General features: G+C 26.3%; 1 protein-coding gene across 3 annotated transcripts in view; it reads right to left on the reverse strand.

Moving 5' to 3' along the window:
• LOC129959505 (muscarinic acetylcholine receptor DM1-like) overlaps positions 1–22,075 on the reverse strand; it is a 282,793-nt gene that overhangs the window by 239,001 nt on the left and 21,717 nt on the right. For 2 of the 3 annotated variants that reach the window (XM_056072367.1, XM_056072366.1), the window contains exon 2: positions 12,936–13,189. The exons of the other annotated variant lie outside the window; for it this stretch is intronic. The gene's annotated coding sequence lies outside the window, so the exon portion shown is untranslated. The remainder of the gene's footprint in view (positions 1–12,935; positions 13,190–22,075) is intronic. 3 annotated transcript variants of the gene reach the window in all.

The raw sequence follows: 22,075 nt of genomic DNA on the forward strand, positions 1-22,075 counted from the left end.
AATAGACTTTTCATTACTTTACAATCTAAAAATAATACAATCTAATAAGAAGAATAAAATGCAAATTTATAGAAAAAGATGAAAATTAGATTTTAAAAAATTATCTCTCTTTTTCATGAACCTTAGGACCACAGCTTTCATGAATATTGTGATGCTATCTTTACCACTTTGAAATAAAAACTCAAATTTAACAAAAATATAAAAAAATACATAAATTTGTATATTATAAGTTTAAGTACTGTAGGGATCAAATTTATTAAATTTAAAATGCTTTTTAAGTACATGAGTATTATCGAAATAATATTTTCCTTCAAGCACTAAAATTATAATTAAAAACTATTAGATAGAATGAAGAATTTAATTTTTATTCTTGTATGTCTAATAACTCTGACCATTCTAAATAGTTTATTATATTTAGCAATGAAAAATGTCCTCAACAAAATGGTACACCAGGTAACCCTTCCTGAATATATAGTTTAAGTGCTCTTCGTAAATCTGAAGAACAATTCCAGTAATAAAATACATTAAATACAATTACTTATCATTTCCCTTAGGGATGAGCAATAACTTATTTATTAGAAGAAAAAAAGCATTTGTTAGCAGATTATTTTGGGATTACCTCTAAAATATTATACGATATTTACTGCGGTACTATCAATTTTCACTTTTTTTTACCGAAGATAAGATAAGATGAAAGGTTCTTAATATTTTGTTCCATTTTGCTTTTTTTTATATTTTTAGCCGTCAATTTATTTTATTGGGGCCATTCTTTTATTTCTTTTTATTATTTTGCAGAATGTCTTTAATATTTTGTTTTATAAATTTCAGTCACATTTTTTTCCATATAAGCATTTAAATCTATTATATATCTAGTTTTATGGATTATGGGTTTGTGATAAGATGAAAAGTTTTATATTTATTTATTAAAAAATTAACACTATATATTACAACGTGTAGTTTCTCAATGGTTTATCAGTTTGAGAAAAATAAAGAAGCAAGAACGATGAATTAATGAAAAAAGAGGACCTCTTTTATTTTTTATTTTAATTCTTCCTCTTTATTTTACTATTATATTTTGCTTTCATTTCATTTACTACATATTTTTCTTTTCTTTATTTATTTTATACTTTATTGTAATTTTTCTTTTTCTTCATCTCATTTATCTTTAAACTAAAAATTTAAATTGACGTCTTGTCGATTATGTGTCATTCTTACCGGAAATTAATCATGTACAAAATGAATTCGGGGGATATATTTTATTATATGTTACAGGCAATACTTATTTAAAAGCAAATTCATGCACGTAATTTCTTTTTTTTTCAGAAGGAATTACTCTTATTATTTATCATTATTTTTTTTAAATATGAGGAATACAATATTTATTTAAATGATTTGTGCATTGTACCGTTGAATCAAATAAAGTGCATTCATGTAGGGACCAAAAAAATATTTCTAGAAATAAAGCGTTTTGCTGCAACAGAGAAGAACAAATTTACCTTCGAAAATAACTTTTAAATAATTTTCTTGTAAGCTATATATATATATATATATATATATATATATATATATATATATATATATATATATATATATATATATATATATATATATATATATATATATATATATATATATATATATATATATATATATATATATATATATATATATATATATATATATATATATATATATATTAAGAACAACATTTAAAAATAAAAATTACTCTTATTATGCTTATACTCAATATAAATTCTTACCAGCAGTGCTACCAGTATACTAATGAGAAGTCACCAAATTAATAAGAGGGTTTTTGCTTCTCCTATGGGGGGGGGAGGATTGCAGAAATGAATTGTGGAATGGAGTACCTATATTTCGATAACTGAAAGTACCTCCAGGGGTAGAGGTCATGTTATGGTGATGGCTATCCAAATTTCACCTTTAGTTTCCGAGTACTATCATAACGATAATCATTTAATTTATACCTGGATGCCTAGACAGACCAGGGATAGCTATTTTGTTGTCAATTCCAGTATCATCTTGAGTCATATCATAATTTGCATTCATATAATAACTATTCAAAACTCAATAGCCGTTATTTCCTTCATTCAAAAAGAAAATGCATGATATTTTTTTTTTTAACTAAACAGCTAAAATTTTATTATTTTTTTAAAAATTGAATAATTAAAAATTTATCATTAAAACGTGCTACATAAAAACCAAAACTTCAGAAAAGTTTTATTTAAATTTCTTAAAAATGTTAGCGTTGATTCTCCCATTTATCGCCAGGTATAAATGAAAATATCATGATTTGTGAACTAATTTTTATTTTTATAGCAAGTTCAAATTATTTATCTAGCAATATCTCTTATGTAAATCATATTTTGCACGGCTGTGTATTTTCATGATATTAAAATAATTTATCCTACTTATGAATTCACGCTATAACACCAGTGCCTTTGATTGAATAGCTTCAAGCATGTAACATTTGTTGTCTCGGCATTTAATTCGTATTAGTACTATTCTGCTACTTTAATTTGTCTAGAACAATTAACTACCACTTCGCTCCAGAAAGCTACTATATCTTCTGATGTATAATTCAAAGATGTTCGGAGGAGTGAAGGATAGACTGAAACAAAGATTTAATTCAATTCCACCAATCTTTCAGTGGAAATTTCACAGTTAGTTCCTTAACGAATGCAACCAGCAAACTTCCAGCTCTATTTTAAATGAAAACTTCACCGAAACTTTCCTTTACACGAATCTTTATCTCAAGAAATTAATTACTGGCAATGATGCCAATTCACCTAACGGTCATAGTCACGTAACAAGCATAACTGGTAAATGGGTATCTAACATTTGCCTACAAAATGTTTTGCGGTGTAGTTTTCAATAATGAATGCAGATTCTCGGTTTCTTTAATATGATAATGGTGCAGTAGATCAGGCAAGTGAAATCTTTTGAGGAGCAGGAACTAAACTATGCGTCTGTGTAATTTATTATTAAACTCAATAAAGGCTAAAAATATTATTAAAAAAATTCTTTAATCCCTTAACCTTCGTACGTGTACGTCATACTGGTCATCGAATCAACGCTTCCTTTTCTTGTTAGCCATAATTAAATCATTCAAAAATGCTATAATTCGATACAAAAATTTTGGAAAATTCATAAACACGTTAAGTGTTCTGCTGATTCTTTAACGAATCCCTGGATAGCAAATTCTCGAAATGAAATGTGTTATTCAGTAAGATAGCAGAGAAAACTAACGAAGAGATTAATAGAAAGTCATGAAGTTGTGACTACATTTCTAAGAGTTTCTTCCTAATCGTTTTCGAATCAGGACATGTTAGTTTTATTAATATTTTAAATTACTATGCTTTTGTTTTGAAATATGTCAAGGAACAGAGAGAAACTCAGAGAGCTTATTAAATGTTCAGGATTTATGTCTTCATACATTCCCTTTATACTTTAAACACTCCTTTAAAGTTTAACATTATTTTAAGACGCATCATTTCGAAAGAAGGAGTAATGCAAAATATTAAATCTATGAATTATTACTTAAATTTAGCTTGCTTTAGAAATATTTAATATTGCGACTTTCAAATCAATGCATTTTAACAACGAGGCATTCTTACTAATTACTTACTCTTAATTTTATTCATAATTCCATTGCAATACGACATGATTCGAAAATGAAGTCCAAAGTCAAAAATCAGAAGTACGTGAATTTTCTTTCATTCAATTATTTATGTCTCTTATTATTTTACCTTTCATCTGGTTTTCCTAATTCTCATTATAGTTTCTATTTTTTTTTATCTCAAATACCTATACCCAAATCTTCTTTATTTCGATTCTTGATTACAAGTGTAATTAAAGTAATGAAGAATTAATATCATTTTTGAGAACTTCAATTAAAAATTTGATTTGAAGTTGAAAAAAAAAAAAAACTCAACGAGAAAATGGTAAAAATTACAAATTCCTAGAAATGCTGAGAAAAATAAATTTTTTGCCGTTTATTATTGGTAAATTTTGAAATTCAAAGTGTCCTGTTACATCGTATATGGCTTGAAATTTAGAGCATGCCATCAATGTATCGAGATTTTCTGAGTAACTTCAGAAAAAAGTATTACATAAAAATTACATGCAAATAAATATTAGCAATTCCAAAAAAATTGCAAAATGTTTAAAAGTTGCAAATAGGAGCATATCTTTCCGCATTAAGATTGGAGCAACAGATATAATGTCTTATTCATGCTAACTGTTGATGATTCTTAAGGAAAGAAAAAAAAATCCTTGTTCAAGAAAAACAAGCTCTATTTTTTCCTAAAATAGATCAGAAAAGTTATTATTTTGAATGTGCTTCCATATTGGCAATTGCCAAAGGCCATAGTAAGTAGGAATATATCTTCGCCTTTATTTCGGTTTATGCACAAGAAGTATAATGTCTTATTCATGTTAACTGTTGATGATTCTTCGGAAAGATGATTGATGATTCTTCAAGAAAGAAAAGTCGTTTTCTTTTTCAAGTAAAATGGACCTTAAGTACTATATTTCTGAAACTTCATATCTTGAAACCTTTCTAAATAAACTTTTTTCTTCTTCTGCTCGACCTTTGAGCAAGATATACGTTGAAATAAGTTCAGGTAACATATATGGATTGAAAATTTTAAAAAGGAAAAGAATGAGAGAAATTTTTAATTTTTAAAATAATTTCAGATTTTGGAAATAAGTATCGATCTAAATTACAAAATAATTGAATTCATCTTAATGTCATAATCTTTTATAGGAAATATTATGTGATGAAATATATTAGTATTTACATTAAACAATGTAAATTTCGCCATCATGAAACAAAAGCATAGTAAATATATTTTTGCTTCATTTTTATATCAATTAAAAATAATAATACAAAATGAGTCATAAGCAATTTTGGAATTTATTTACTATCTGTATATGATGCTTCAACATGAAATAAAGGATGATAATTTTGACTAAAGGCAAAAATTCTAATTGTCTTTCAACTTTTAGTAAACAAAGACCGAGAGATATGATTTTGTAGTAAATGTACCGTAAGTAAACGGCCTCAAAATATATGAAAAATGTGGAGAAGGCCATAGAATTCCTAAGTAATTTTCCTTTTACATGTCTAATTACTGTTTATCTCTAATTTTATTATCAGGTATTCTTCGTAACATTAATTATATTTCCCAAGTAAAACACTGTTTTCGAAACAGTAAGACTAGCAGAATCAAGTTAACGAGCTTTTAAAGCTAATTCAGATGTCATAATATAATGGAACTAATTATATACTCAATTAATATAGGAACCTCCGTGACCTGGTTATAAAGTCTCAGATCGGGGGACAAAAGGATCCGGCTTCGCAACGCAATCTCACCGAAGAGCCGTCGAGCAAACCTGCCAGGCACACGTCAAATCCATTCGGGGTAAAACCTATCCCCGAAATGCGGCACCTAAGGCTAGAGAGGGCGGCACTGCGCTCATCTTCCGACCGTACCTCAAAATCACGAGATTAGACCCAAAATAGAAGGACTAATGATTAAAAATGGGCTGTTAATTTATAACCAATTTTTAAAAAAATGAATGAAATAATAAAACTGATTTTCATTATCTATTCTGCTAATATAGGGATCTCGGTGTCTTGGTTACAAACTCTCTGCTTCAAGGCCAAAGAGATGCGGCTCCGAAATGCAACAGGTACCTCGGTGGTCTGGTCATAAAGTCTCGGCACTATGGTCGAAGTGATCCGGCTTCGCAACGCAATCTCACCGAAGAGCCGCCGTGCAAACCTGCCAGGCACACGTCAAATCCATTCGGGGTAAAACCTATCCCCGAAGCGCGGCACCTAAAGCTAGAGAGCGCGGCACTGCGGTCATCTTCCGACCGTACCTCAAATCACGGGATTAGACCCAAAATACAACTAATAATGATTCAAAATGGGCTGTTAATATATAATCAGATTTTTAAAAAAAATGAATGGAATAATAAAGCTGGTTTTTCCTTATCTATTCTGATAATATAGGGATCTCGGCGGCTTGTTGCCAAGTCTCGGATTAAAGGCCGAAGGGATGCAACAGGCACCTTGGTGGCACGGGCATAAAGTCTCGGTCGGCTCTGTGACCGAAGGGATTCGGCTTCGAAACGCAATCTCACCAAAGAACCGCCGAGCAATTTGCCTGGAACACGCCAAGCCCAGTAGGGGTAAAATTTATATCCGAAAAGCGGCATCTAAGGCTGGAGAGGTCGGTACTGCGCTCACGTTCCGACCCTACCACAAAATCACCCCAATAGACCTAAAATAGTACTAATAATGATTAAAAACGGGTTGTTAATATATAACCAAATTTTGAAAAATGAATGGAATAATAAAGTTAATTTTCCTTATCTATTCTGCTAATTAGGGATCTCGGCGGCTTGGTTACAAAGTCTCGGCTTCAAAGCCGAAGGGATGCAGCTACGAAATGCGATTTTACCGTAAACCTGCACAACATGCCTACCGTAAACCTGCAAACCTGCCTAACACACGTCAAATCCATCGGGGGAAAACTTACCCCAGAAACGCTGTGCTTAAGGCTGGAGAGGGTGATGCAGCTCTCGCCATCCGATCTTACCTCGAGATCCCCTCCCCCCACAAATATCTATAGCGATGATTAAAAAACGGGCTGTTGATATCTAACTAAATTTTTAAAAAATGATATAATTTTGAAAAATATCTTTATGTTTTGCAATTAAATCAGACAATGAAACCATCATTGAAATCGTTTTAGGGAACTCTTTAATTTAAATCTGACATTAAATATTTATTTGTAAAATGTTTATTAACTACGCACAAAATTGAGTGTTAATAATGTATTGAAAGAGCAGAAATTAATTAAAAATATTTTTTAACTCAAATTTATTTTTTATACTTTCTGTGATATTAGTGTAATTGCGATATATTTCGACTGAAGTTTCGATACAACAGAAATATTCCTGCAAATTAAATATCTTACATATAATGCAATTTTTATAACAAGTTAAGCCTACTGTTGAAACATGTTATGATATTGTCAAATATTCATTTTACTGTTGAGAGAAGCAGCAATTTGATTAAGAAAAGAAATACGAAACATTGTCAGGAAAAGCTTGTATTGTGAACTAAAATGCATATCTAAGAATCAAGTAATATCAAAATACAATAATTTATCTAACTCTTTACAATCTAACTTTTCTACTCTCGAATTAGATGACACATTATGTTTTGAAACCAGATTGTCTCTCTGATTCAGTTAATAGTATGCAAAACACTACACATATTTATGGACTCAAATTACTTTTTTGCATTGAATTATAAAATCTAAGAGTTATATAAATTCACTTTTAAGATGCAATAATTTGATCGAAAAGATACATTCTAGTAAATATGTTGAGAAGTTAAAAGATAAATTACTAATACAAAAAAAATATCAATGACTTGAAGGCATGTGATCTCAATGCAACTTTCTCTGAATAACGTATGAAAATCATACGGCAACAGATGACTCGGAAAGATAAATTTTAATAATGTATATTTCGTTACAAAGGTTTCAAAACCTATTATACTGGATAATGTATCTTCTTGTTATAATTTTCTTATCAAAAGATTATTTCTGTTAATCTATAATATTTTTGAATTTTGAAAAAACAAAATTCTTTAGATATATTCAAAATTCAAAAGTTGAATTTATGCACATATTTGGCATCATGTTTCAGTTTCAGAAAACCTTGTTTAAAATATTATATATATTTATTTCGTATTACTTTCATCTTTCGAAACAAAATCCATAAGAATATAATTAACACGAAAGAATATCATAAAATATTCTTGTTATCAAAAAGAAAATGACAAAAGGAAATTTAAGAGAAAATTCGTTATAAAAATAGTATTTGAAATGAAAATATTTGTACATCTGTTGTGAATATCTAAAAACAAATTGCAATTTATAATTAATGAATTTTTTAATTAGCTATAATTAAATTGCTTAACTAAAAAGTTTAAAAATTCACAAATTTAAATTTTTAGAATTGTAAAAAGAAAGGAAATTTAAGAGAAAATCCATAATAAAAATAGTAGTTGAAATGAAAATAAACGTACGTCTATAATGAATAACAAGTGATAAATTATTATTTTATAATTAGTGAGTTTTAAAGTTAGCGATAATTAAAATTGCTTAACTAAAGAATAAAAATTCACAAATTTTAACTTTAATTGCATTAAACATTAACTTTACTAAATGTGAGAAAAACTGAGAGTAAAAGATAAGCTTGGCAAAAATGATTATTCAATTGTGATTCGATAAAAAATTTCTGGTGCAAAATTATAAGCCAATTCTTAGATGATAACTAACACATTATTTTACGTGAAATAATCTGCATTTTAAAATGCAATTTAGGGATCATTTACATGCAATTTAATTTTGAAGAATGATCCCCTGAAATTTAACACTGCAATTATGCAGATTTTTGCTCGTAATATACAGCCAACACCTGGATTACGTCCACGAATTTAATAAGAATGTAGTTAGAGAGAGAGAATTCTGGATTTTGCGCTTCACATCTTCTATTATAACCAGAACATTATATCATTTAAAACTTCCTTGTTTTATTTAAATTTTGAAAAAGATGGATTTAGCTAGATGTTTCAAAACATAAAACATTACACTTACCTTTAGCTGAATTATAATTTCTATTTATATTTGAAGCGCACGTCTTAAAAATTTAAATATACTTGCCTTAGCTTTCCAGTGTATATTAAAAAGTTAAGATTAAACCTATAACAGCTGTTTTCCAAATGACAAAAAGCTGTTATTTAATTAACTTCTAAAATTTTGTGGAATCAGCTATAATTTGGTAAATTATTACCTACTTTCATATATTTTTGAAACTGGGCATTTCATGATGTCTCCGGAAAAGGATTTTTAAAATATATGTCTTACCTGAGAATCATGATTTAGACATTTTCATAAAAGGCATAATTCAATAATTTAATATTTACTTCAACATATTTTTTAACACGCTTAAATATGTTTGAGTGATGAATGAAAGATGAAGATACTTTAAAATTACAATTTTAAATTTTTGATAATCATAATACATTTTAAAATATTACGTTAATTTATAAAAAAAAACATCAAATTTCACATCTTGATTGATTTCTTTAGTTAAATTGCGCTGATGAATTAATTAATTCAAATTTTTTTTCAAGTCATTTCCTTTGGGACATAAAGAAATGAGGTGTAATTGTAACTAAATAAGTTATTCACTATCAAAACCTGGATCTAAAATTACATTTCCATATACTTTTGATTATATTTATTGTGATTCTGTTTTAACTTTATCAAAAATAATGCTTGGAAAACAAGATACACACGAAGATCTTTTTGAATAAACAAACCAATTATGATAGACTCTTTCCTTCATTAAGAGCATTTTATTAAAAATACATTCTTTCGAAAATTTTTATTGCTGTATATTTTAAGAGAGTTTAAAATGAAGGAAAAATCAAATTATGTTTTACTATCATTAGAATTCGCTGAAGAAGCAGTTTAAAGTTGAAAATAAGTATGTTTCAAAAAGTTCAACGTTCGAGTGAAGCATATGGTAGGAATTTGCCGTAGAGCTAATGATAAAATCTAAAGATATCTTTTAATTCTATTTGTAATAAATTATTAATTTAAATATGACCATATGTTTCAATGCATAGGTTGATCTTCATTTGTTAATAGCGAATTGCGATATTTTATGAGTAAGTCAATCTGATGACAAATTCATAGTCTCGGGTTTGAGTAAGAAATTAATAGTTATTTATATTTTTTGAGATTTTTACAAACTGAACTTGACACACTTTGTATAGTAAAAATGTTAAATTGTTGGAAACATTAAAAAAAACAATGATAAAAAAGGAACAAGTAAATACCCCCGATTTTTTTTGTTAAAGATATTCATCATCCATATTACACATTCAACTTAAATATATATTCATTTTCTTGCAAGTGCTGGATTACATAAAGAAAAGGATACAATATTGTTCCTTTAACACTGTTGGAATGTCGTAACAAAATCAAACTATTCTTTCAACATTACTCAGAAATATTTCATCTTTGAAACAAAACGAAGTATGAAATAAATGTTAATCATGATAGCAATATAGTACAAGATTTATTTAATTAACAATTGTCAGAACTTTTATTAGTTAATTACTGAAAAACGTTTGGAATAACTGATTTTTAATTTTCAGTAGGCACTTATTATAAGGAAAAAGTACCTTATTATTACTCAAAACTCCACTTATTATATAGTTTCTTATTATTACACAAAATTACGCTTATCATATAGTACCCTATTATTACACAAAAAATGTACATCTTTATTATGCTGCTCGATATTTTGAATTCCTGACAATATCGTGAAGATATCTTAATAATATTGTTATATTGTTAAGTATTTTATGATAATATGATAAAAACGTAATTGCAAATAAAAAGTAGTTTAAAATTATAATTCAACACAAACATTCAGATCAATAATATCATAATGTCACTCATCATTATCATATAACTGTTGAAGAGACTTTCGCTTCATTCATTTTATGCAATGTTTGATTAAACGAAACTTATTGCTTATGAAAAAAATTACACAAGAAAAAAAATATATATTTGATATAAAAAATCTTTTCTAAATCAGTTTATACATATATTTTTATTTTTGAAACATGAATTAATTTATGAAAGTAACACTTTGTTTCTAAAAGTTAAGAAGAAAACTCTAAGGCGCCTTTTATTCTGTGCACCTTTAAAGAATAAAAAGATGCAATTTTGAAATATAGATGGTAAGAAAGCTTCAAATATTTTTTTTAAATATATAAGAAAAATTATAAACATTAAACCTTGATATATTAGGATTCTTGTCTTCATGGTGAATTTTTATATATCAAAGTAAGAAGGAAAAACAATCTTAATAACGTATTTTACGGCGAAACCAACAGGAAACGCATAATTAATTTTAACATAAATATATTTATAATTTTTTAATACTGCGTTTATCATATCTTTGATAGAAATTTGAAAAAGTCAAATAATTAATAAAATATTAAATATAATCTTTTTATAAAAATTTGCAAATTGTTCATTTTAGATTCAGCAGGAACATTACATATAAAATAATTATTTCAATAATATGAAAAATGAAATTATAAATTTTAAAAATAAATTAATAATGTTAATAATAAATGTTAAATTCAATATATTAAAAAATTAAATTTATTTGCTATAAAAGAAGTTCCAAGATTATGATAAATACCATTTTTTGCAAATGAAATTCGTTATTTCAAATTTATTGGAATATTGCATTTACCAATTAAATAGTTGTTTGAAAAAATGTAGTTTCAGACAATTTATACATTTTTGAAATTCTTCAGGAAATTTTAATTCTAAATAAATATGCAATTTAATATAATGAGAGAACTTCATAACATTTGATGGTTAATTTATATTTTCAATTTCTTTTCTTTTATATTTCATTTATTTAAAAAAATATTTTTTCTACGATAAATTTAAATAAATAAAAATATGAAAAACAAAATCTGCAAAAAATTATAATTTTTAAGAAGGAAAAAAAACACATTTAAACATTTAATACAGAAATATAATTTAAACTTAGAATCATAAATAGCCATTAGTTAATAATGGCACTACATTTGAGAAATAGAACATTGAATGAAAAGAAATTAATAGATCTGTAAAGACTAACGTTAAAATATATAAAATTTTACCAAATTACAAATAAATTTTTCTTATATTTTTAAGTTAACAGCATTGCAATTTAGTAACTATTTGCTTATAACAAGGAATATTTGTAATTCCATTACATTCAACCTAAAAATATACCTATGACTTATTTTCAGTTTAAAATAAAATATATTTCAGTAGTTACAAAATGGCGATAAAATCAAAACTTTCTTCTACTATTTTTAAAAAGGACACATTTCTTAAAATAAGCCATTTAGTTTCTTTATATTGAATTTTAATCAAAATGAAATAGTTTTTAAATTGTCAATTCTGAGTTAAGAATTATAAGCTGAAATAATGTATTTAAAAATATTTTTTAAACATTAAAAGTATCATTCATGAGTTACTCAAAGAACTAAATATAACTTTGAAGAGTTGATAAAGTTAATTTTGACTAAAAATATTTAAAGTTTTAAAAAATCCCACAAGTAATGCTCTAGTTATAACAAATATAGTAAAAATGTTCTTTATTTTATTTATTTAAAAAAGTTCTCCTGAATTTACGTTGTCACGATTTATTTGAATTATATAACTTAAAAATCTCTGAAATTTCGTTATAATAAGTTGCTCTTTGTTAAAAATGATTTTCTAAATGCTATACGAGAAACATACTACAAATGTTTTAATTGAATAGATAGTTAAAATCTTTTATTAATTTTTTTTATTTCGCTCTCATTTTCATTTTAATTAAACTTTTCAAAAGATATTTGGTAAAACTTTTATGCACCATTTGCATGAATTAAATTTTTAAAAATAATTAATTAATTAAAAATTGATTGGATAAATTTTCTTCTAAATTTTAATAAGAAAGAAAAAAGAAGAATTTTTATTTTTTATTCCTTTCTCTAAACTTTAAAATATTTATCATTAGAAATTTCAAATGATTTCGCTTTATTAAAAATATTTATAAATAATAGATAAACGAATTTTTTACTTTTAGCGAGAAATTAATATTAAATAAAAAGATATACTTGAAGTTTCCTTTCTTGTTTTTTAAAAATAAAAAAAAGGCCAATTACCCCTTAGAAATTTAAAAATATTTTTAGTCTTAAAACCTTTTTTTTAATATCAAAGTTATTTTTTAAAAAAAAGAGAGATAAAAAGTTCAATTACCGCACGAAAACATCGACCAGCGTGTTGGGGGGAGAAACACGAGATGCTGGAGAGCCGGGAACAGATCAAAAGGCAGCCGCACGCAACCGCTGCTTTTCAGTCTCTCAAAGTCCCTGCTCTTGCGCTTCATCTGGAGCATCCTCCTGATGCCAGCGCCTTCTACCGTACGCACAATTGAAATCTGCTAACTGAATCTGCTGCACACCTGGAAAGCTAGGCTATTCTAAAAATATATCAGCCATAGAATTCCTCCACTAAAATTTAGGAAAAAATTAAATATTTTTAATTTTTAGCAAAAAATATTCATCAATTTCGTTTGATATGTATCTTGTAATTAATATGCATTTGTTGACTCAAGTGTGTGTTAAACAATATATTACAACAATTCTGCATCTGGGAATCCAGGATTGTCAAAAAAATTAAAATACTGAAATCCGCGAGCGGTTAAATAAATATAATTTTAGCAGCTTCCATCGATCCGATTGGAGGAGATTTTAGAAGAAATTAATATTTTAATGCAATTATGTGAAAAAACTATTTATTTCATTTTTTTCTTTAAAAGGATACAGATTTATGTAAGTTTTATTAATTAAAAATTTTTATGAAACATTTCTAATTTTAAATGAATTAGTTATTTTACAAATTTATTAATTCAGACGAATTTGTTTGAGAAGGTTTTAGTTTTCATTTCAGGATTTTTTTTAAAGGAGTATTTAATCGCATACTTATAGAACTGCTTTTATAATCTAGTTTTCATACACAATGTTTCAAATTTCTGTCAGTTGAATATGACATTATTTGTATTGATACTTGTATGAACTATCATAAGCAAAATGTATGATATCAAACCACTGTTGTACTTTTTATTTTATAGAAAGAATAATATTTACAAAGTATTTAAAAAATATATTTTCTAGAAAACATAGAGTTATTATTATATTTAATGCTCAGGATAAGAGATTAAAATTTTGCTAATTGGTTTTACGGTTGTAAAAGCTATTTTTACATATGATTATTCTTTTAAATCTTCTGAAAAAATAAATAAAACATACTTAGATAAAGTGAGATTGTAATTTTGTGGAAATGTATGTTCTATGGTCATATTTACATTTGACATTTTGATCGATGCTCCTTCTGATTTGGCAAAGCTCTCCATGGAAAAAACTTTTTCTAGAATTTTTATGATATAGTTGCTTTTTTGTAATAGGTGCAAACGAAAAATACTTTTGAAAAATTGAATTAAATTTTTAATGAATGCGTATTTTTCGTTAACTTCAGAAGCAAATAATAATTAAAAAAATCATTTTTACTCAACTTTAAAATGAAAAAATAAATAAATAAACCAAGGTTTTAGTGATGCCAGTTTACTTCAGTACATTTTTTAAATTTTAAAAAAAGTTACGATACAATGGCTGAAGGAGTAGATTTTTACCATTCAATAGCTTTCAAAATATTCCATAGACTTTTTAATTTTGGAGTCGTCTTTCGCTGTACAACATTTAAATTAAAAAAATGTTAATACAGTTTACAGTTTTAAAAATTTGTAAGATTAAATAATTTAATATTCAGGACATAGATGAATGCATTTGTTTTAAATTTAGCGAAAGCATTTTGGATTTTTAATTTATTTTAGAGATTTTTAAAATTAATTTGGACACGGCTATAAAATAATATTTCGAACTGGTTATTCAGATGTCCCGTAGCAAAACCATTAGCGAAACGAAAATTTTAATCTAAAAATCAAATGTTTGAGAATATATTTATGTTTTATTAAATCACTGCACAGATTTATCCCTTTTTTAGATTTCTTAAAAAATTTAAAAATAATTATTAAGTTTAGTTTGAATTTTTTGTTTGGGAGTGAGAAGAGAAACTAGCTTCTCGAAATAGAAGAGTTTATATTTTTTCCTAGCAAGCATAATTAAAGATGTTCAGTAAGAAACGTAGCAATTTAAGAACTGTCCATTTATGAAAGTTTTTAATTTATTTATCATTTGAAAAATATAGATCTCCTGAAATTAAATCTGAAAAAGATAATGGCTCTACATTTAACAAATCTAGAAATTTTGAATTTGAGGAAGTTTAAAGTATCAAGAATTTCAAATCTATCGAGATCACAGTTATCCTTGGAATTTGCAGTATAATTATTTTAATGAATGAAAAGCTTTTCCTTTTCTAAAATACTGAATTTAAATTTTATCTTTCCAAAAGGCGAAGCAAAGCTATATTGAAATTCTTTAAGAATGTAATGCGACTGTATTTTCATTTTCATAAGTAACACTTTATTCGACTTTATAAAATCGAAGTAAACACTCTAATCGTAAAAAAAATTGACGTTAATATTTTGATGAATCCATATATTTTACACCTTCTTAAGAACAATTAATAATAATATATAACAAATAATAAGAACACTTTGTGAATACGACGACAGAAAAACGGAATAAGCTTGATATGTTAAATTTAATTTGTAGTCATCACACAAAAACTGCATATCAGTATTAGTTTTTTGACGAATTTTGTTAGCGAGAAATTTATCTTTCTATCCGTCTCCGTCCGTGTGTGTTAATTATGCCTTGAAACTTCAAAATTCGTTAATAATAGAATAATTAAATTATTAATAATAATAATAATAATTAATCCGTAATTAAAAATAATAATAGATAGCTGAAATTTAGCATCATGTTTCTTACCAGAATCTTCGGTATCAATTTTTTTCATATACTACTTGATTGTCCTTCAGTCTGTCTATTCATGGTTTTGAGTGTGATAATTCATATACAGAACTCTCTAAAGAAATGATATTTTACCTGTTGCTTTGTCATTAAAAACAATTGCAAACCATCAGCTCGGGACTGTGGAGTCAAGTATATGTGGTAGTATAAATGTCATTAAAACAGAAAATTACTATATAATGTTGGTCCTAATCGGCCAACAAAAACAGATTCCAGATGCGGGCCTGATTGTTTTCACTATATGTTATGATACATTTGATATGTTATACTTGATTTTCCTCTCTGTATAGTTAGACACAAAAAGCCTCCTGTGGAGGAGAAATGGGAGAAAGTCGTAAAAACTCAGATCAGTTTATAATTATTAGAAGTCAGATTTTTTTTTCTCATTTTAAAATTGGTGCTTACAAATTTCATAAAATATATCGTTGATAAGAATCCAATTTATTCTTTTTATTTGTCTTTTATTCGTTAATTCTTTTTCAATAATACGGAAAAATAATATATTCTTTTTTTGCGCGATACTTTTTTTTGCGTACTATATTCTTTTTTTTGCGTTCTATCCGAAAACACGTAATGAATAAAAAAATTTAAATAACGAGGCATTGAACGCAATATAAGCATTATCTTTTTAATCTTTCACTTTAAGAATTATTCATAATGCTACAGATGAATGTTTTCTTGAGCATTCTGGCTGATTATAGGTTCTAATCTAATATGTCATTACTACTTAATTATCGCAGCGGAACTCTTCGACATGTTCTGTAATCAACATGTAGATGATATCTCTGCCATATCTTATCGTATCAAACCATATGTAATGATTAAGTTTAGTTGAGTATATTTATATCCCGTTTCAAAACAACACTAGGATGACACTGGCATTGCATTTTTAAATCAAACTCGGATGAAGAGCATGACATCTGAGTCAGCAACTCCTTCCCACCCTCTCAGTTTACATCACATTAGAGAGCGTGCTCTAGATACGCTTGCAAAGCGGTTATTCAGTGGAATCAGGTGTCGTACCGGATACCATCCAGCTCCGAACCTGAGACTTTACCAATAATCCGCAGATGCTCCTGTGATGGTTATTATTTTTGATTTTCAAAATAGACTTGAATTAATAATTCAGAAGGTACCACGAAACTTCTTCAAATGACCAATTAAAAAAGAGGGAATCCGATTCCTCTTTGCGATTTTTGAAGAATATATTTATATGTTTTTCTTTCGTCATGTAAAGTTGGATTAATTTTTTTTGTAAGAAATTACTAAAAATATCTATTTATCTATAGTTTAATTAAATTTCGTGTGGTTAAAGTAAATATTTCTGATTGAAAAAAATGATGCAGAATCGTTTGTATTGTTCGATTTCGTGAAATATAAGGAGCAAAAAGATCTTTTGTTAAAAAAGCATTGAAGGACAAATATTATTGAACAATCCAAGCATGCCATCATTTTCGTTAATGAATTCTTTAAAAGTGTTCAGAAGAAGCTAATCAAATTCTGGCTACCCGAATAAATTTTTTTGAGGGTTATCTCCTTCTTTGAAATTTTAATTTGATTTATTTAAATCAAAATTTTATTATAAATTTTTTATTCAGCTATGTAAAAGGCCATGTTTTTTAGTTTTCTATGATCTTTGCAATATGATTATGCGTAGAGTAATTTAAAAAAATAATTAAAAAATACTGAGAGTAATTGAATATATATTAATGTTATTCATTATTATCTTGTTATGCTTCTCATGAATCGGAAAAATATTTATGAAAGATATTCTATCTCTTACAACTCACCATTACTACTTATTTTCATATTGCCATATCAATTTTATTCTCCGTTTGAAAGATAACGGTTCTTTATATTTTTCTTATTATACTGGTAATAATAAGAAAGACAATTCAAAGATAAAAAATAGTCGGTGTATCATATAAACATCTTATAAACTTTATTAAAAATGTTTCTGTAAATTACCTGGGCTACATTTGTTCCAGTTTTTACTACAAGTTTGTTTCAGTGGCGGTGCTGAAATAATAATTTTAACCATATTTTATTCCAAGCCTCGTTTTAAGAAATTTATAACACTAATTTCAATACATTTCATTCAATACAATATAACTGGAATTCTTAGATTCCAATATATAGAAAAAAAAATATGTATTGGAATATAAGTATTGCAATGACATTTCTCATTGAAATAATATTTTTGTTCTATCACCATTAAAACATAATAAGTAAATTAAACAATCAATAGTTGAAAGTTAGACAACTTAAAATGAAAACACAGGAAAATGTGGCATGAGAATTGTTAACAGAAATCATAAATTGCTCTTAAATAGTGATTCTTTTATCTACACATTGAAAATGATATGTAATTTTTTTTCTGCAAGAAAAACTTACTCTGCCAGAAACATTTCATAAAGAATCCGCCTTTTTAACTATAAATTCTATAGAGGAATGTGACACAATTTTACCTTCCTCAAAAAGAGAGATGGAGGGATGGTTATTCACAAGTACTTTGCTGGATTAACTATAATTTCTGAAGTAGATAGAAGTGGAAAAAATTTCAACCTCCCTACAATGAAGAGGAGAAATGACAGTTCAAAAACAACCCACTTGATTAACTATATCTCTAAAGTAGAGGGAGGTGGCAAAATTTTCACTTCCTCACAATGGGAAAGACGATTTTTTTAAAAATAATTATTTGATTAATTATGATTTCTTAATCATATTGAAGTAACAAAGAGTTCCAACTTCCTCACGAAAGAGAGAAGGGACTGCTGCTAACAAACATGGATAAACAATAACTTTCAAAATATAAGGAAATGAAAATATTAAAAGAAATACATTAATATTAATATATATATATATATATATATATATATATATATATATATATATATATATATATATATATATATATATATATTCAGCGATTCAAGAAATATTTCCCCTTGATGTTGGATGATCTATTATTTTAGAAGTAATTAAGATATAATACAAAACACTTAACATTTTATTCTGACTCGAAACTATCGAATGCTTTAACAAATGACTCGTATTTTAAAATTTCGATCAAAAGCTGAAAAGAAATGGAAAATTTCAATCGACCAAATCGTCATAATGAAAACTCCTGTAAAGGCACAGAATTATTCTACAAATAGCAAAAACAGTTTAAAAAATATCAATTAATCTAAGTTTATTTAATGCATTAGAGTTATATTATTGCAAAATGTTAGTAGATATATACAAAAATACTATACTATATATAATTTAAATTATATGATGTTCCTATCATGTGTCTAAAAGAAATGCAGTAATATACTGACTCCAATATGTTATGTACAAATCTATAAATCTACTTAAAATTAGCTTAAATGAATAGTAGTCAACGCCGATATTAATTGCAATATGAGTTTTATTTCAAAATGTCAAATCGTAGAATAAATTGATGCATATATCTTTTAATTAACTTATTTACTTTTTACCGAATATAATTTAATCACAAAGATACCATTCTATAATTAAAGTACAAACTAAATTATACTCCACAACTAAACCAACTAATTAGTTTGCTAAAGGTCAGTAAGAAATAAATCATAAGATTAGATTTAAATAATGAGGTAGGTTCAAAATAAGAAGTATGTCTTACAAATATGAGATATTAAGCAGCTTAATTATAATTAATAATTTTTAGCGGAAGAATCTTGACAATGAATTGATGCAAGTCTTAATACTACTGGTCTTATTAGTGTGTTATATAATATTTGCGTGGCAAGTTATTTTGTCGAGAAGATTGACTCACTACCAAACATTTATTCAGCTAATTAATAAACCTTTAATAATGTAGTTAACAAATAGTTAATTATAGGCATTTTCAAAATATATTTAATTATAGGTAATATTAAAATATACATATCAGTAAAAGAAAGAATGGTATAAATTTTTAATATTAAATAATTTTACAGAACTTTAAATTTACTTTATTGAACGATTTGATTCATAATATACACACAGAAAAATTAAAAAAGCTTCAAAAATTCATATTATTCAAACTGATCAGAAATATTTTGTTTGAAATATATTTTGAAACACATTATCTTTGCTGGAAAATTTCCTTTTAAACAAAGTAGTAAACTCTTCAAAAGCGTCAAAGTTATTTTTAACATGTATTTTTCAAGCGATAAGTATCTATTAATCTCTTGGAATACCAGATATTAGCAGTTATTTTTTATTTTATATTACTTTACAATTATTCTTTCTTCTAATATCCAAGAAACAATTGAACAATATAAATGCAAAATATCATATGTATTTTTAAACAACGACTTTTACATCATTTAAAAAATTATAACAAATTATTAAAATTATATGTACCATTATTAGAAATTACATTAGCATTTTCAGAAAACATTTTAAGCAAATGAAATAATCTAGTTAATCAGCTAGAAAGCGTCAATACGCTGCTCTAAATGATGAAATAATTTTAGTCATTTGAAAGACAATTAGAAGTAATATGGACTACATTTAACATAATCAAAAACCATATTAAAAATGTTAAATTTATAATGCACCCTAAATTAATTAATAGTATAAATAAATTAATAGAATATTCAAATTCTGTGTTCTAAATCTTAAAAGGCCAAGTTTTATAACCTTTTACAATGTTATTTAAAATAATCAAACCATATTTAACACATCAGCTTGAATCGTATTTAAGAATTTTGAGAAATATATTTTTAATATTCTGAATATCTTTTCTACACTAGCAAATCTCTGCAAATGATTAAACTCTGTGGAGTTAAATCCTCCTTTCTTTATAAATTTTGAAGCTAATTTAGTAATTCAACTTAACTTCCTTGAGTTTATGGTGTTTAAAAAAAAGGTGGGAATAGATTTTTGATCTATATTATCATTGTAATATATTATTAGAAATAATATAGCTGATATTAAGTGTCAACTTAAATCATGTAAAAAATTGTTAAGAATACGAAATAACTCAATAACCGAAACAATTTCATCGATGAATCCAATTTCTAGTTTTGAAGTTTAAGTAACTGAGATTTTCTTATATATTTCAGTATTATCAAGAATCATCAGATCCATGTTTAACAGTTCATCCTAAATTACGGAATAATTTTCCTAGAAACATATAAACAATATTCTGAATACTTTGAACATTTACAGAAAATTGTCACTTGAATAATATTGTGGAAACCCTTTTTCCACTTTCCCCACTATTCTTTGCTAATCGTAAAGCATAGTTGCATTTAACGTAGAATCAGAAATCATCAGAACTATGTTTAACGCATCATCCTAAATCATGCTTGAAATATCGTAGAAGCATATATTTAATATTCTGAAAAACCTTAAAACATAAGCAAATAGTTTCAAATTATCAAATAATGTTGGGTGGAAGCCCTTTCCCATATTATTCTTTACTAATGATAAAACTTATGCAATAGTTGTACTTAACGAATTCGAGTTTAAGTCGCTTAGAAAAAGATGGAAATAGATTTTTGTTTTCCTATAGAGGGGGGAAATGTTTCCTTTAAGCATTAACATTATATTAAGTGGGTTTAGGGGAAGAAATGAGAGGGTTTCTTAAGTACCTAAAAATCAATGCAAGGTTGGCATTTGATTCGTTCTACCCTGCTTTTCTTCAAGAAGATCAATAGGAAAAGGAACTAGAGTGTTTGGAACGAAAAAAGAATCTCTTTGCTCCTGAGAAATGGAATGACTCGAGCGAAATAAGAACTGTATCATTTAAAAGATTCGACAGAATGTGACAATCGATGGAAATAAATTTGCGTTTCACACCGGAATTAATTTGAATAACCGATTAAAAATATCGGCAGGAAGAAATTTCAAGAGTTAATGGAAAGTTTTTGGATTTAATTTTTCTTGAAATGAAAAATGATGTATTAACCTTTTGGAATTGTTTTCATCTCATTTGGGTTATTTCATCAATAGAAAGAATGATTGGAATTGACATATTAATTAAATAACGATGTAATTTGTTTCAGATATTAAATTAATTGCTTTTAATTTTTAAGCTTTTGCAAGTTTCATGGATTTTATTATAAATTAAAGACATTTCTTACACCTTCCTCAAAACACCTTTCTTAAAAATGTGTGATTAGCTATGCAAAATTTAATAATTAACTTTGAAATTTTTGACTAAAATATGCAGTTTATTTCTTTTAATCCTTAATTTATATGCACAATGTCCCGAAAATGTAAAGACGTTTTTAATAAATAATAATCAAAAACTTAATAGCATAATCTTAATAATTAATTATTACAAATGTAGAATCTTTTTGGTTATCAAACGTTGCAAAATTGATTAATCTAATACTTATTGGTTTTTCATTCATATTGAGTTCAGTATTTCATTGTAGAAGAAACAGA

This window comes from Argiope bruennichi, chromosome X1 (genome assembly GCF_947563725.1).
Source record: "Argiope bruennichi chromosome X1, qqArgBrue1.1, whole genome shotgun sequence".
NCBI classification, from domain to species: Eukaryota; Metazoa; Arthropoda; class Arachnida; order Araneae; family Araneidae; genus Argiope; species Argiope bruennichi.